The sequence below is a fragment of the Chlorocebus sabaeus genome, chromosome 11 (genome assembly GCF_047675955.1).
Source record: "Chlorocebus sabaeus isolate Y175 chromosome 11, mChlSab1.0.hap1, whole genome shotgun sequence".
In the NCBI taxonomy this organism is placed as follows: Eukaryota; Metazoa; Chordata; class Mammalia; order Primates; family Cercopithecidae; genus Chlorocebus; species Chlorocebus sabaeus.
Window position 1 is genome coordinate 10,803,057 of NC_132914.1, and position 15,167 is coordinate 10,818,223.

The window sequence follows — 15,167 nt, forward strand, 5'->3', positions numbered from 1 at the left end:
CATGGTGGTTTACGCCTGTAATCCCAGCACTTTGGGAGGCTAAGATGAGCTGATTGTTGAGTCCAAGAGTTTGAGACCAGGCTGGGAAACATGGCAAGACCCTGTCTCTACAAAAATAAATAAATAAATAAATAGGTAAGTAAATAAATAAATAAAATAAATTAGCCAGGCATGGTGGCGCATGCCTGTAGGTCCAGTTACTTGGGAAGCTGAGGTGGGAGTATCACCTGAGCCCAGGAGGCGGAGGTTCCAGTGAGCTGAGATCATGCCACTGAACTCCAGCTTGGGTAACAGAGTGAGACCCTGTCTCAAAGAAAGAAAAAAAAAAAAAAAGGCAAAGGTTCTGGGATGAGTGGGTTGGAGCACTGATGACACAACATAAAAATATTATGAATAGCTGTGTATGTCATGCTAAGGAGTTTCATCCATATCCTAAGGATAATGAGGAGTCTTTATAGTTTTTAAACCAGGGAATGACTTAATCAGATTAGTGCTAAAGAGATTACTCTGGCTGCTTTGTATCATAAAGACGGGGAAGCATGGATGGGAACTGGGGGATCACTTAGGACTCTGTTAGAGTAATGACTGAACAGAGCTGAAGCCATGTGGAAAGAATAGAAGATGGATGGATTTGAAAGATATTAAGGAGGTAGGCTCAGTGGGATTCTAGTGATAAAGGGTGTGGTGTGTGATAAAGGGTGTGGTGTGTGTGCTGGGACTCAAGTTAGGCAAAGAGAGAAATTGAGGAAAATGAGGATGATTCACACATATTTCAACTGTGTGACTTAGTAGATCATGGCACCAGTTTAGCTGAGGGCGGAGGTGCACTGTGCAGGAAGATGACAATTCCGTCCCAGACGTGTTGAGCTATTAGGGATTTAGCTAGATCAACATTTATCCACACATTTTTCTTGAGCTTTTCCTGTACTACAGGTGGTGGAAAATGAAAAACTACATATCCAAGACTCTCCTACAGCTAGAGTTTGAATGTGATTTAGGTTCCAGCGACCGTATATGCTAGAATGAGACTTGAATTAAAAACCAAGCTCAGTGAGAAGAACAGCAAGGAGTGAGCATCCGATTTCTTAGTGTGGATAATAGCACGGCCAGGGTGGTTCTCATGCCCGAGTGGTGACATTCCAATATTGGAAGATGGCCCCTAGATGATGGGAGAAGCAATAGAGTCCCTTGGTAGTCACTCCTGGGGGCTCAGACTAGAGTGTTTCTGAGTGGACTTTCTGTAATTAAAGCCTATCTGACTCAAGGTGTCTATGGGATGTTCAAATAATGATGTGCTATTGCATATTCAGACTTAGAGTTGAGGACATAGATATGTGAAAATAAGTACAATGTAAAAGCTGTTGGGCTGCGTGCGGTCGCTCACACCTGTAATCCCAGCCCTCTGGGAAGCCGAGGCAGGTGGATCACCTGAGGTCAGGATTTCAAGACCAGCCTGGCCAACATGGTGAAGCCCCATCTCTACTAAAAGTACAAAGATTAGTCAGGCGTGGTGGTACACACCCTTAGTGCCGGCTACTCAGGAGGCTGAGGCAGGCGAATCACTTGAACCCAGGAGGCAGAGGTTGCAGTGAGCTGAGATTATGCCACTGCACTCCAGCCTGGGCAACAGAGCAAGACTCTGTCTCAAAAAAAACAAACAAAAAAAACCCCCAAAAAAACCAAGCTGTTGGGGGCCGAGCACAGTGGCCCACTCCTGTAATCCTAGTACTTTGGGAGGCCAAGGCTAGGGGATCACTCAAGCTCAGGAGTTCAAGACCAGCCCAGGCAACATGGTAAAAACCTGTCTCTACAAAAAAATACAAAAAATTAGCTGAGTGTGGTGGTATACGCTCATAGTCCCAGCTACTGGGAGTGCTGAGGTGGGAGGATCACTTGAGCCTAGGAGGTCATGCTACTGCACTCCAGCCTGGGTGACAACGTGAGACCCTGTCTCAAAAAGAAAAGCTGTTGGAACCCCTCAAAACATTTAAACCTTGACAGAGATGAGACTGATCTGAGTCACATATGGCTATAACATGTTTCTCAGATTATAGATTAACTCGTTTTCTCATTTTTCTTGTCCCGTACAATGACTAGAGAAAATTAAATGACGTCGGGGACAAAAACCTCCTGCCTTCTTAATTAATGACCTTTGTTACAGATTAACTTTTTCTTTGTTGTTCTGCCTTGCTTAGACCAGACGACAGAAAACCCATGACTATTACACTTCTGTAAAAAAAAAAAAAAGAAAGAAAAACAAGAAAACAACTATATGTACTCTCCCAAAAAGAAACACGTTTATAACCATTCAGTTTGCTATAACTATGTGCCAACCTTGTCTAAAAAGAGTTGTAATCCTGCTCAAAGTTCCTCTGTCTATATAAAGAAACCCTTAACTTCCTGACTTCACAAAGCTGACTTTCTTCTTTTGGAGTTGATATTTCCAGGTGTGCCATCTTCACACTTTGCACTGGAATAAACTGTTTTGAAATTAGATCCTGACCCTTTTGATTATTTTAGGTGACAGATAGAGTTTAGACTGAAGTATAGATCTGGGAGAATAAACCAATAGATGGTAAATGAAGAATTGGGAGTGGATTGAGGAGAGGGAGAAAGTACAGTAAAAAGAGAGGTGGCCAGGCCAGAACCTTGAAAACCAGCACTTAAGAGTAAACAGAAGAAGAAGAAAAAAAAATGTAAAAGAACACTAGAGAGGTTTTAAGAGGAAAACAAGGACTGTGATATCATAGATGTCAAGAGGAGGGGACATTTCAAAAGTAGGGACTGCTCAGCAATGACTAATGTTTCAGAAAATAAGAACGTAAGACTGAAATGTGTCTGTATTATTCAGCAACAAAGAGGTTCTTGTGTGACAGCTTTTCTTAGAACTGTGAGAAAAGGGCCAGATGCAGTGGTTCACGCCTGTAATTCCAACATTTTGGGAGGCCGAGGTGGGTGGATCAGCTGAGGTCAGGAGTTCGAAACCAGCCGGGCCAACATGGTGAAACCCTGTCTCTACTAAAATACAAAAATTAGCTGGGTGTGGTGGCAGGCACCTGTAATCCCAGCTACTCGGGAGGTTGAGGCAGGAGAATTGCTTGAACCCATGAGGTGGAGGTTGCAGTGAGCCAAAATTGTGCTATTGCACTCTAGCCTGGCGACAGAGCGAGATTCCAGAAGGGAAGGAAGGAAGGAAGGAAGGAAGGAAGGAAGGAAGGAAGGAAGGAAGGAAGGAAGGAAGGAAGGAAGGAAGGAAGGATTGCAACAAGAGGCTGGACACAGTGGCTCATGACTGTAATCTTAGTACTTTGAAAGGCTGAGGTGGGCAGATCACTTGAGGTCAGGAGTTCAAGACCAGCCTGGCCAACATGGTGAAACCCCATCTCTACTAAAAATACAAAAATTAGTTGGGCGTGGTGTCACATGCTTCTAATCTCAGCTACTTGGGAGGCTCAGGCAGGAGAATCGCTTGAATCTGAGAGGCAGAGGTTGCAGTGAGCTGAGATAGTGCCACTGCACGCCAGCCTAGGCAACGGGGCGAGATGCTGGCCCCTGGTGCCCTAAAAAAGGAGAAAAAAAAAGAAAAAGGAAAAAAAAGAACTGGGAGAAGAGGTGAGTTAGGCTTCAGCGAAAGGGCAAAATGTAAATGTTGAGTATTTGCCACTTAACCCTAGTCTGTTGAAACGACGAGGCGTAACTTCAGAGATGCTGTGGAGGACTAAAGATGACTGCAGGTTTCTTTTTTGCCACTCTTCCCAGGAAAAGGTGGAGTTCATTTCTCTTTCTCTTAAATTGGAACTGACCCTGTGGCTTATTTGAACAAACAGAACATGGTGGGAACTTCTAAGACTGGCCTTAGGAGATGTGATGTTTCTTCACGTGCTCTCTCAACCCATGATTGTGCTGTCAGAAGACCATGTGAGGCCGGGTGCGGTGGCTCACGCCTGTAAACCCAGCACTTTGGGAGGCTGAAGCAGGCAGATCACCTGAGGTCAGAAGTTCGAGACTAGCCTGGCCATCATGGTGAAACCCCGTCTCTACTGAAAAACACAAACATTAGTCAGGCATGGTGGCACGCACCTGTAGTCCCAGCTACTCGGGAGGCTAAGGTAGAAGAATTGCTTGAACCTGGGAGGCAGAGGTTTCTGTGAGCCAAGATCGTACCACTACACTCCAGCCCGAGTGACAGAGCAAAACTCCATCTCAAAAAAAAAAAAAAAAAAAAAAAACCAAAGAAGCTCAAGTGAGTTGGTGGGGATACTACATGGAAGATAACTGAGGCTTCTGCCAGCAACCCTATTTGGGATTCCCACTGGCAGCTAGCAGCAGCTAGCCATTCAGCCGTCCCTGCAGCCCAGCTAACACTATGTAAAGCAGAATTCCTGCCTGATCAACACACAGAATCAAGAAAAAGAATCATGATTGTTGTTTTTAGTCGCTAAAGTTTGGTGTAGTTTGTTAAATAGCATCATTCAGGGAGTTGAGGAGAATGCTCTTCAAATGGAAAGGTATCAGTGATTCACGAGCACTTGTCAGTAAGGAGTATTTGAAAGACCAGCTGTCACTGCTCTCGGTACAGCTCTGACTGTCACTGTATTAGCCTGTCGTTGCATTACTCTGAAGACATACCTGATCAGAGGCCAGGTATGGTGGCTCAGGCCTGTAATCCTGGCACTTTGGGAGGCCAAGGCAGGTGAATCACCCAAAGTCAGGAGTTTGAGACTAGCCTGGCTAACGTGGTGAAACCCTGTCCCTACTAAAAATACAAAAATTAGCTGGGTATAGTGGTGGGCGGCCTGTGATCCCAGCTACTCAGGAGGCTGAGGCACAAAAATTGCTTGAACCTGGGAGGTGGAGGTTGCAGTTAGCCAAGATGGCACCACTGTACTCCAAGACTAGGTAATTTATAAACAAGAGAGGTTTAATTGGCTTATGATTCCACAGGCTATACAGGAAGCAAAGTGGCATCTGCTTCCGGGGGGACATCAGGAAGCTTTTACTCATGATGGAAGGCAAAGCAGGAGCAGGCTGTTCACATGGTGAAAGCAGGAGCACGGGGAGGCAGGGAGGTAGCACACACTTCTAAATGACCAGATCTCATGAGAACTGATATGATTTGGCTGTGTCCCCACCCAAATCTCACCTTCAAGTGCATCTTCCAGGATTCCCATGTGTCATGGGAGGTACTCAGGGGGAGGTAATTATATCAGGGCGGGGGGTCATCTTTCCCATGCTATTCTCGTGGTAGTGAATAAGTCTCATGAGATCTGATGGGTTGTTTATCAGAGGTTTCCGCTTTTGCTTCTTCCTCATTTTCTGTTGCTGCTGCCATGTAAGAAGTGCCTTTCTCCTCCCACCGTGATTCTAAGGCCACCCCAGCCATGTGAAACTGTAAGTTCAGTTAAACCTCTTTTTCTTCCCAGTCTTGGATACGTCTTTATCAACAGCGTGAAAATGGACTAATACAGTAAATTGGTACCAATAGAGTGGGGTATTGCTGAAAAGATACCCGAAAATGTGGAAGCGACTTTGGAACTGGTAACAGGCAGATATTAGAACAGTTTGAAGGGTTCAGAAGAAGACAGAAAAATGTGGTGTTGCGGGAAGTCAGGGACCCCGAACGGAGGGACCTGCTGAAGCCGCGGCAGAAGAAGATAAATTGTGAAGATTTCATGGACATTTATTAGTTCCCCAAATTAATACTTTTATAATTTCTTATGCCTGTATTTACTGCAATCTCTGAACATAAACTGTGAAGATTTCATGGACACTTACCACTTCCCCAATCAATACCCTTGTGATTTCCTCTGTCTGTCTTTACTTTAATCTCTTAATCCCGTCATCTTCTTCCTAAGCTGAGGAGGATGAATGTCGCTTCAGGACCCTGTGATTGTGTCAGTTGCACAAATTGTTTGTAGAGCATGTGTGTTTGAACACTGTGAAATCTGGGCATCTTGAAAAAAGAACAGGATAACAGCGATGTTCAGGGAACAAGGGAGGTAACTTTGAACTGGCTGCCAGTGAGCCAGACGGAACAGAGCTATATGTCTCCTCTTTCAAAAGCAAATAGGAGAAATATCGCTGAATTCTTTTTCTCAGCAAGGAACATCCCTGAGAAAGAGAATGCGCCCTGAAGGTAGGTTTATAGACGGCCCCTTTAAGGCTTGCCGCCTTTTTACAGTGGAAGCCGAAGGGATGAAATAAGCCCCGGTCTCCTGTAGTGCTCCCAGGCTTATTAGGATGAGGAAAATTCCCGCCTAATAAATTTTGGTCAGACAGGTCGTCTGCCTCAAACCCTGTTTCCTGATAAGATGTTATCAACGACAATGCGTGCCTGAAACTTCATGAGCAATTTTAATTTCGCCTCATCCAGTGGTCCTGTGATCTTGCCCTGCCTCCATTTGCCTTGTGATATTTTATTACCTTGTGAAGTATGTGATCTCTGACCCACACCCTATTCGTGCACTCCCTCCACTCCCTCCCCTTTTGAAAATCCCTAATAAAAACTTGCTGGTTTTATGGCTCAGGGAACATCATGGATCCTGCTGACGTGTGATGTCTCCCCTGGACACCCAGCTTTAAATTTCTCTCTCTTGTGCTCTTTCCCTTTATTTCTCAAACCAGCCGAGACACTTAGGAAATAGAAAAGAACTCATGTAAACATTGGGAACAGGTTCTCCCGATAATGTGGGAACGTTTGGAACTTCCTGGAGTTCCAAAAAACAAGTTGCTGAATGACTTTGCCCAAAATGCTGGCAGCAATATGGACAATAAAATCCCGGCTTGGTGATCTCAGATGGAGATGAGCAACTTGTTGGGAACTGGAGCAAAGGTAACTCTTGTTATGTTTTAGCAAAGAGACTGGTGGCATTTTGCTCCTGCTCTAGAGATTTGTGGAAATTTAAACTTGAGAGAGATGATTTAGAGTATTTAGTGGAAGAAATTTCTAAACAGTAAAGCATTCAAGAAGTGACCTGGGTGCTATTAAAAGCATTCAGGTTTTGTTTTGTTTTGTTTTGAGATGGAATCTCGCTCTGTCACCCAGGCTGGAGTGCAAATGGCTCGATCTCGGCTCACTGCAACCTCTGCCTCCTGGGTTCAAGCAATTCTCCGTCTTAGCCTCCCGAGTAGCTGAGATTACAGGCACCCACCACCACACCCAGCTAATTTTTGTATATTTTTTAGTAGAGATGGAGTTTCACCATCTTGGCCAGGCTGGTCTTGAACTCCTGACTTTGTGATCCACCCACCTGGGCCTCCCAAAGTGCTGGGATTACAGATGTGAGCCACCATGCCCAGCCAGCATTCATTTTTATAAGGGAAGCAGTGCATAAAAGTTTGGAAAATTTGCAGCCTGACTATGCGATAGAAAAGAAAAACCCGGCCAGGTGCGGTGGCTCACGCCTGTAATCCCAGCACTTTGGGAGGCCGAGGAGGGCGGATCACCTGAGGTTGGGAGTTCAAGAACAGCCTGACCAACATGGAGAAACCCCGTTTCTACTAAAAAATACAAAATTAGCTGGGATGGTGGTGCATGCCTGTAATCCCAGCTACTTGGGAGGCTGAGGCAGGAGAATCGCTTGAACCTGGGAGGCGGAGGTTGCGGTGAACTGAGATCTTGCCATTGCACTCCAGCCTGGGCAACAAGAGCAAAATTCCATATAAAGAAAAAAAAAAAGAAAGAAAGAAAAGAAAAATCCATTTTCTGGGAGAAATTCAAGCCAGCTGCAGAGATTTGCATAAGTAGCAAGGAGCCTATGATCCCCAAGACCATGGGGAAAATGTCTCCAGGCCATGTCAGAGAACGGCATGGCAGCCCCTTCCATCACAGACCCAGAGGCCCAGGAGGAAAAGTGGCCTCATGAGCTGGGTCCAGGGTCTCTGTGCTGTGTGCAGCCTAGGGACTTTGTGACCTGTGTCTCAGCCGCTCCAGCCGTGGCTGAAAGGGGCCAACGTACAGCTTGGGCTGTGGCTTCAGAGGGTGGAAGCCCCAGGCCTTGGCAGCTTCCATGTGATGTTGGGCCTGTGGGTGGACAGAAGTCAAGAATTGAGGTTTGGGAATTTCTGTCTAGATTTCTTTTTTTTTTTTTTTTTTGAGACAGTCTCGCTCTGTCGCCCAGGCTGGAGTGCAGTGGCCGGATCTTGGCTCACTGCAAGCTCCGCCTCCCAGGTTCACGCCATTCTCCTGCCTCAGCCTCCAGAGTAGCTGGGACTACAGGCGCCCGCCACCTTGCCCAGCTGGTTTTTTTCTATTTTTTAGTAGAGATGGGGTTTCACCGTGTTAGCCAGGATGGTCTCGATCTCCTGATCTCGTGATCCGCCCGCCTCGGCCTCCCAAAGTGCTGGGATTACAGGCTTGAGCCACCGCGCCCGGCCCCTGTCTAGATTTCAGAAGATGTATGGAAATGCCTGGAAGGCCAAGCAAAAGTTTGCTGCAGGGGTGGGGCTCTCATCTCATGCAGAACCTCTGCTAGGGCAGTGCAGAAGGGAAGTGTGGGATTGGAGCCCCCACACAGAGTCCTTACTGAGGCACTGCCTAGTGGAGCTGTGAGAAGAGGGCCACTGCCTTCCAGACCCCAGCATGGTAGATCCACCAGCAGCTTGCACCATGTGCCTGGAAAAGCTGCCGACACTCAATGCCAGCCTGTGAAAGCAGCTGGGAGGGAGGCTGTACCCTGCAAAGCCACAGGGGCAGAGCTGCCCAAGACTATGAGAATCCACCTCTTGTATCAGTGTGACCTGGATGTGAGACCTGGAGTCGAAGAATTCATTCTGGAGCTTTAAAATTTGACTGCTCCAGTGGATTTTGGACTTGTATGGGCCCTATAACCCCTTTGTTTTGGCCAATTTCTCCCACCTGGAACAGCTGTATTTACCCAATACCTGTACCCGCATTGGATCTAGGAAGTAACTAGCTTGCTTTTGATTTTACAGGCTCATAGGTGGAAGGGACTTGCCTTGTCTTGGACGAGACTTTGGACTGTGGACTTTGGGGTTAATGCTGATATGAGTTAAGATTTTGGGGGACTGTTGGGAAGGCATGATTGGTTTTGGAATGTGAGGACATGAGATTTGGAGGGGCCAGGGACAGAATGATATGGTTTGGCTGTGTCGCCACCTAAATCTCAACTTGGGCGAATTCCCACATGTTGTGGGAGGGACCCGGGGGAGGTAACTGAATCAGGGGAGTCTTGGTTCCTTCTTACTCTCCATGTCTCTTCCTTCTCTCCTCTCCCTTCTCCCTTCTCTCTTCTTTATTTTTTCTTTTCATCTCTTTCCTTTCTTTTCTCTCTGCTTTCCTGTGAATGTATTATTTTCCAAAGGAAGTATACAATTTATGTAGCATAATCATATTGTACTTACTTTTTAGTTAGCATAGCCTAACTCATGATAAATGCTCTATAAATATTAGCTATTATTACTAATTTACATTAATATTTAATATATGAGGTAATTTATAGTATTTCATCTTAATATAACTGTATTGATACTATAGCATATAATTATTATATACTGCTATGGTTTGGATATGGTTTGGCTCCTCCAAATCTCATGTTGAAATTTGACCCCCAATGTTAGAGGTAGGTCTAGTGGGAGGTGCTTGGATCATGGGGTCAGATTCCTCATAAATGGCTTGGTGATCTCCCCATAGTAATTAGTGAGTTCTCACTGTATTAATTCTTGTGAGAGCTGGTTGTTAAAAAGAGCCTGGCTCCTCCCTCCCCTCTCTCTTGCTTCTTTCCTCTCTTGCCATGTAATAGGTGCACACACCAGCTCCCCTTCCCCTTCATCCATGAGTGGATGAAACCTGTGTCCCTCACCAGAAACAGATGCTGGCACCATGCTTCTTGCACAGCCTGCAGAACCATGAGCCAAATAAACCTCTTTTCTTTATAAATTACCCAGCCTTGGGTATTCCTTTACAGCAATACAAATGGACTAAGGCATATACTATATATAGTTACATATATATATTAAATTTATATAATACAAATAATCCTGTATTGTAGTTATACAACATATTAGTTACCTATCTAACCCAAAATTTAACAGCTTAAAACAAAAAACACTTATTTTTCCCAACGTTTCTGTTGATTAGTAATCCAAACATGACTTAGCTAGGTACCTCTGGCTCAGGGTATCTCACAAGGCTGTCATCCAGGTGTTAGCTGGTGCTGTCATCATCTCAGGGCCCAACTGAGAGAAGATTCACTCCCAAGTTCATGCACATGGCTTTTGGCAGGCCTTGGGTTGCTGGCTTTTGGCTACAGACATCAGTGCCTTTCCACATGGGCATCTCAATAAAGCAGCTCACAACATGGCAACTGGCTTTGTTCAGAGCAAAGAAGAAAGCAGGAGAGCAAGAGGAAGCACCAAAAATAGAAGCCAGAGTCTTCTTGTTACACAATCCGGGAAGTCACACCCCATCACCTCTGCTATGTTCCATTTGCTAGTAGTACCTAAGACCAGCCCACATTCAAAGGGGGAGGATCACACAGAGGATGAAGAACAGGAGATGGGAGGCCAGGCACAGCAGCTCACGCCCGTAATCCCAGCCCTTTGGGGCTGACGCGAGTGGATCGCTTGAGCTCAGGAGTTCAAGACCAGCCTGGCCAACGTGGTGAAACCCCGTCTCTACCAAAAATACAAAAACTAGCATGGTGGGGTGGCTGGCATCTGTAATCCCAGCTACTCGGGAGGCTGAGGCATGAGAATTGCTTGAACCTGGGAAGTGGAGGTTGGGAGTGAGCCAAGATCGCAGCACTGCACCCCAGCCTGGGCAACAGAAAGAGACTCCATCTCAAAAACAAAACAAAACAAAACAAAACAGGTGATGGGGATCATTGGGACTCTCTTACAGGCTGCCTAGTATTAATACATACAATTTCTAAAACTATATATTTATTATATAGATGTGCTTAAATTACTAATAATATGAGTTATTATTATTAATAACTATATACATTGAACTTTCCTGTTTTAAACCATATTTGCAAATTCCAGAGTTTCCTTCTCTGTCTCTCTCTCTCTTTCTTTTTTATTTTGGCAGGTAGAATGAGAAGATAGATGAATGAATGAATTTTTAAAACTTGTCCTGTTTTGTTTGTCTACAGCCAGTTTTATCAGAGTTATTTATATCTTTTGTGTTGTGGGTTCAGAAACTTGAGCAGCATCTTAAACCTGGATCAAACATTTTACATTTGTGTGGTCAAGAAAGTATGACTGTAACAGTGTAAGACTGACTACCAGTGCCATCAGAAAATTTACACAAAGCAAAATGATGAGACAGAAACACTAATTATTGTAGATATAAATTCTATATGTTTTACATGAGACAACTTTTACAGTCTTACTGCCAAAATTCCTTTATTTTAAGACTAGCTGTTGTCCAATTTTTCTGCTTTGAGGGAGCGTATTCCTTTTTGCTCTATTGCCCCCATATCACTTCAATACATTGATTGCTTGTTCCGCTTGCTGAACTCCAGGTATACTACTCTCAAACTGCTTACTTCCCTAAAACGTTATCCTCTACACCCTTGCATTTGACTAAGTTTTTGAATGTTAATATTTCAGAAATAGAAAGTTACTATTTCAAGTCTTCATCTCAATTCAATCCAGTTGACCAAATTTAGATTTTTTTTTTTTTTTTTGAGACAGGGTCTCACTGTGTTGCCGAGGCTGGAGTGTAGTGGTATAATCATAGCTCACTGCAGCCTAGACCTCCTGGGTTCAAGTGATCCTCCCACCTCAGCCTTCTAAGTCGCTGGGACCACAGGCATATGCCACCATGCCTGACTAATTAAAAACAATCTTTTGGCCAGGTGTGGTGGCTCATGCTCGTAATCCCAAAACTTTAGGAGGCGGAGGCGGGTGAATCATCTGAGGTCAGGAGTTCGAGACCAGCCTGGTCAACATGGTGAAACCCTGTCTCTACTAAAAAATACAAAAATTAGCTGGGTGTGGTGGCAGGTGCCTGTGATCTCAGCTACTTGGGAGGCTGAGGCAGGAGAATTGCTTGAACTGGGAGGCAGAGGTTGCAGTGAGCCGAGATTGTGCCATTGCACTCTGGCCTGGATGACAGAGTGAAACACTGTCTCAAAAAAAAAAAAAAAAGAAAAAAAAATTTTTTTTTTCTTTCTTTCTTTCCTTTTTTTTTTTGGTAGAGACAAGGTCTTGCCATGTTGCTCAGGCTGCAAATTTTGAGTTTTAATGTGCTAATCATTATGTCAGCTAAAGAGGAGTAAGACAGCCTCTGCCATCAAGAAACACTCAGCCTAGGCTAGGGGCAGTGGCTCACGCTTATAATTCCAGCACTTTGAGAGGCCAAGGCAGGGGGATGACTTGAGCCCAGGAGTTCGATACCAGCCTGGGCAACATAGGGAGACCCCATTCCTATAAAAAATAAAAAAATAAGAAAAAGAAACACTCAGCCTACTAGGGATTAAAGATATGTAAAAGAGTTTAATAAAGTGGATTATATAATTATGCAAATAAACAAAGAGTTGGTTTAATAGAGGGAATGATGAACTCTTCAGAAGCAGAGGGGACCAGGAAAGGTTTCAGGCAGGAGGTGACATCTAGGCTGGATTTTGATGGACAAACAAGTGTTCCCTAGCCTAAGTTTTCTAAGGACATATGTCTTTTGGCATCTAAGTCCATCTTTTGTGTTTGGCTGTTACTACTTCATTGCTTCATTCCTCTACACACACCACTCCCTCTTCCTGCCCTCCCTGCCTCATATAACCTTCCCCCTTTCTTTTCCTTCCTTTTATGGGAAATTTTTTTTGCGTGTGTTTAGCTCCTGGGTTTAATTTAGTTGGATGGGACTGTAGCAATAACGTTTCTGTACATTTGCCCAGAGGCCTTCAGCTAATGGGTGTATTCTTTACAGGCCAATAAACAGATGAATAAAGCCAGCCTGACATCTCACATCTCTGTCTCTCTCCTCTTTCTTTGCATGTTGCCCATCTTTCCCAGACGTTTTATAAAAACTAAAATTTTCCTGGGTAACTCAAACACAGATTGCCTTCCTTAAGTCACTTCTATACCTGCCAGTCAGTCCCATGAGGGGCTTTCTTCTTGCTGGAGAATGTGTTGTCGGCCCTCAGGAAATCCAGCCTATCTGGGATGGAAGTATGGGCTACTACTCAATGAGTCACAAAGAACCCCAGAAAATTATGGGCTTGTAACGCTGGATGGCATTTGCTGGTTTCTGACCATTGGTGCTGATTTTGACTTGATGTAATTAAATGATTAATTGATGTACGATGCAACGGAGGCTGATCAAATCACCCCGAGAAAAGCAAATCTGGGGATCTCTACGCCTGGGGATCCAAACCTGGGCTCTGAAAACAAACGGGGAACTGTAGTAGAATAAAGGGCCCACCGTAGTTGCCATGAAAAAATTAACCAACCTTGGCCACGCGTGGTGGCTCACACCTGTAATCCCAGTACTTTGGGAGGCTGAGGGGAGCAGATCACTTGAGGTCAGGAGTTTGAGACCAGCCTGGCCAACATGGCGAAACCCCCTCTCTACTAAAAATACAAAAATTAGGTGGGCGTGGTGGCGGGTGCCTGTCATCCCAGTTATTAAGGAGGATGAGGCAGGAAAATCACTTGAACCCAGGAGGCGAAGGTTGCAGTGAGCCAAGTTCATGCCACTACACTCCAGCTTGGGCAACAGAGCGAGACTCTGTCTCACAAAAAAAAAAAAAAAGAAAAAAGAAAAAAGAAAAAAAGAAAGAAAAGAAAAGAAACTAACCAACCTTGAAACAAACTGCATTCTCAAAAGTCTCTAAAACCCAACAACATATTGTTGTCCTGCTCTTCTACCAGTTCCTGCCCCACTACCTCTCCTTTCCTTCTAGGATGCTACTTCCTTCCTGTTCTCTTCTTCAGCCCTGCTCTGAACATTCTGTTCCTATTTTCACTGCCCCAACTCCAGACTACCTCCTACAACCCCAGGAGAACACCCCCTCCCACTGCCTGGGGAGGCTCTCCCACACTATAGCCTCTAGCCAGGCCAGCACATTGAGGTCATTGCTCTCCCTGCCAAATGACTGGCCTGAGTTCAGTGTCTCCATCTGTCTGAGCTTCATGGAAAACTTGACTGTTGCTCTAGGCTCTTCATTCTATGTCCTGCCTTAGCTATGTCCTGCTTTGCATCTGCCTTTTTGTGTCTTCTCCCCACACCCTTTTCTTTCCCTGACTCTCCTCAGACTAGAATCACATCTGTTTTCTAGCCTCAGCCCCCTCACTGTGGAGCAGATGGAAGAACAAGTTCTGGGGCAGGAAGATCAGGAAGAGCTGGGCGTAGCACTCGGATTGTTCTGCGGACTGACCAGATTCCATGTATCTTAGAGATGTAGCATTTACAGCTCCCTCAGAGGTCCCAGAGGTGCTTACAAAGTGCGATTTGCTTATTTCTGTGTCCACTGCTCTTTCTTCCTCTCAACTAGACTCCTTCTTTCCTTCCTTCCTTCCTTCCATCATACCCCCCATTTTTTTCTTCTAGTCTGTAATTTATTATTACTATCTGCTCTCTATCTCCCTGTATTTTTCTCTAATTTATTTCATCAGGGAGATATATAATGTGGACTAAAGGAACTAACAGATAACCTGAAACTTACATATTTCTATGGCATACAAGGTCCACCATTCCTCTGACTTGAGTTTCTGTAATTCACGTTTGCTCTTGAATTCAAAGCGGGAATGTTTTAGTGGTTGAACCACCAGACTCTCTATGAATAAGAGCAAATACAAAGTCTTTAAAATTCCTGGATCAAGCCTGAGCAACATAGCAAAATCCTGTCTCTACAAAAAAATAAACATAAATTCACTTGGCATGGTGGCATGCACCTGTAGTCCCACAGACTTAGGAGGCTGAGGCAGGAGGATCACTTGAGCCCGGGTCAAGCCTGCAGTGAGTGAACTGTGATCATGCCACTATACTCTAGCCTGGGTGACAGAGCAAGACCCTATCTTAAAAAAAAAAAAAAAGATTCCTGGATCAGAGAAAGTGTTATCTACACATTACATGATCTAAGGAAAAATATTGGTAGAAAATAAGGCAAGCATAATAACCTTGCCTTTCAATTTTCTTTGGGTATCTGATTGCATTTTATCCTTAAGATCCCAGAAACCCAGATTCTTAGTTAAGCTCAAAC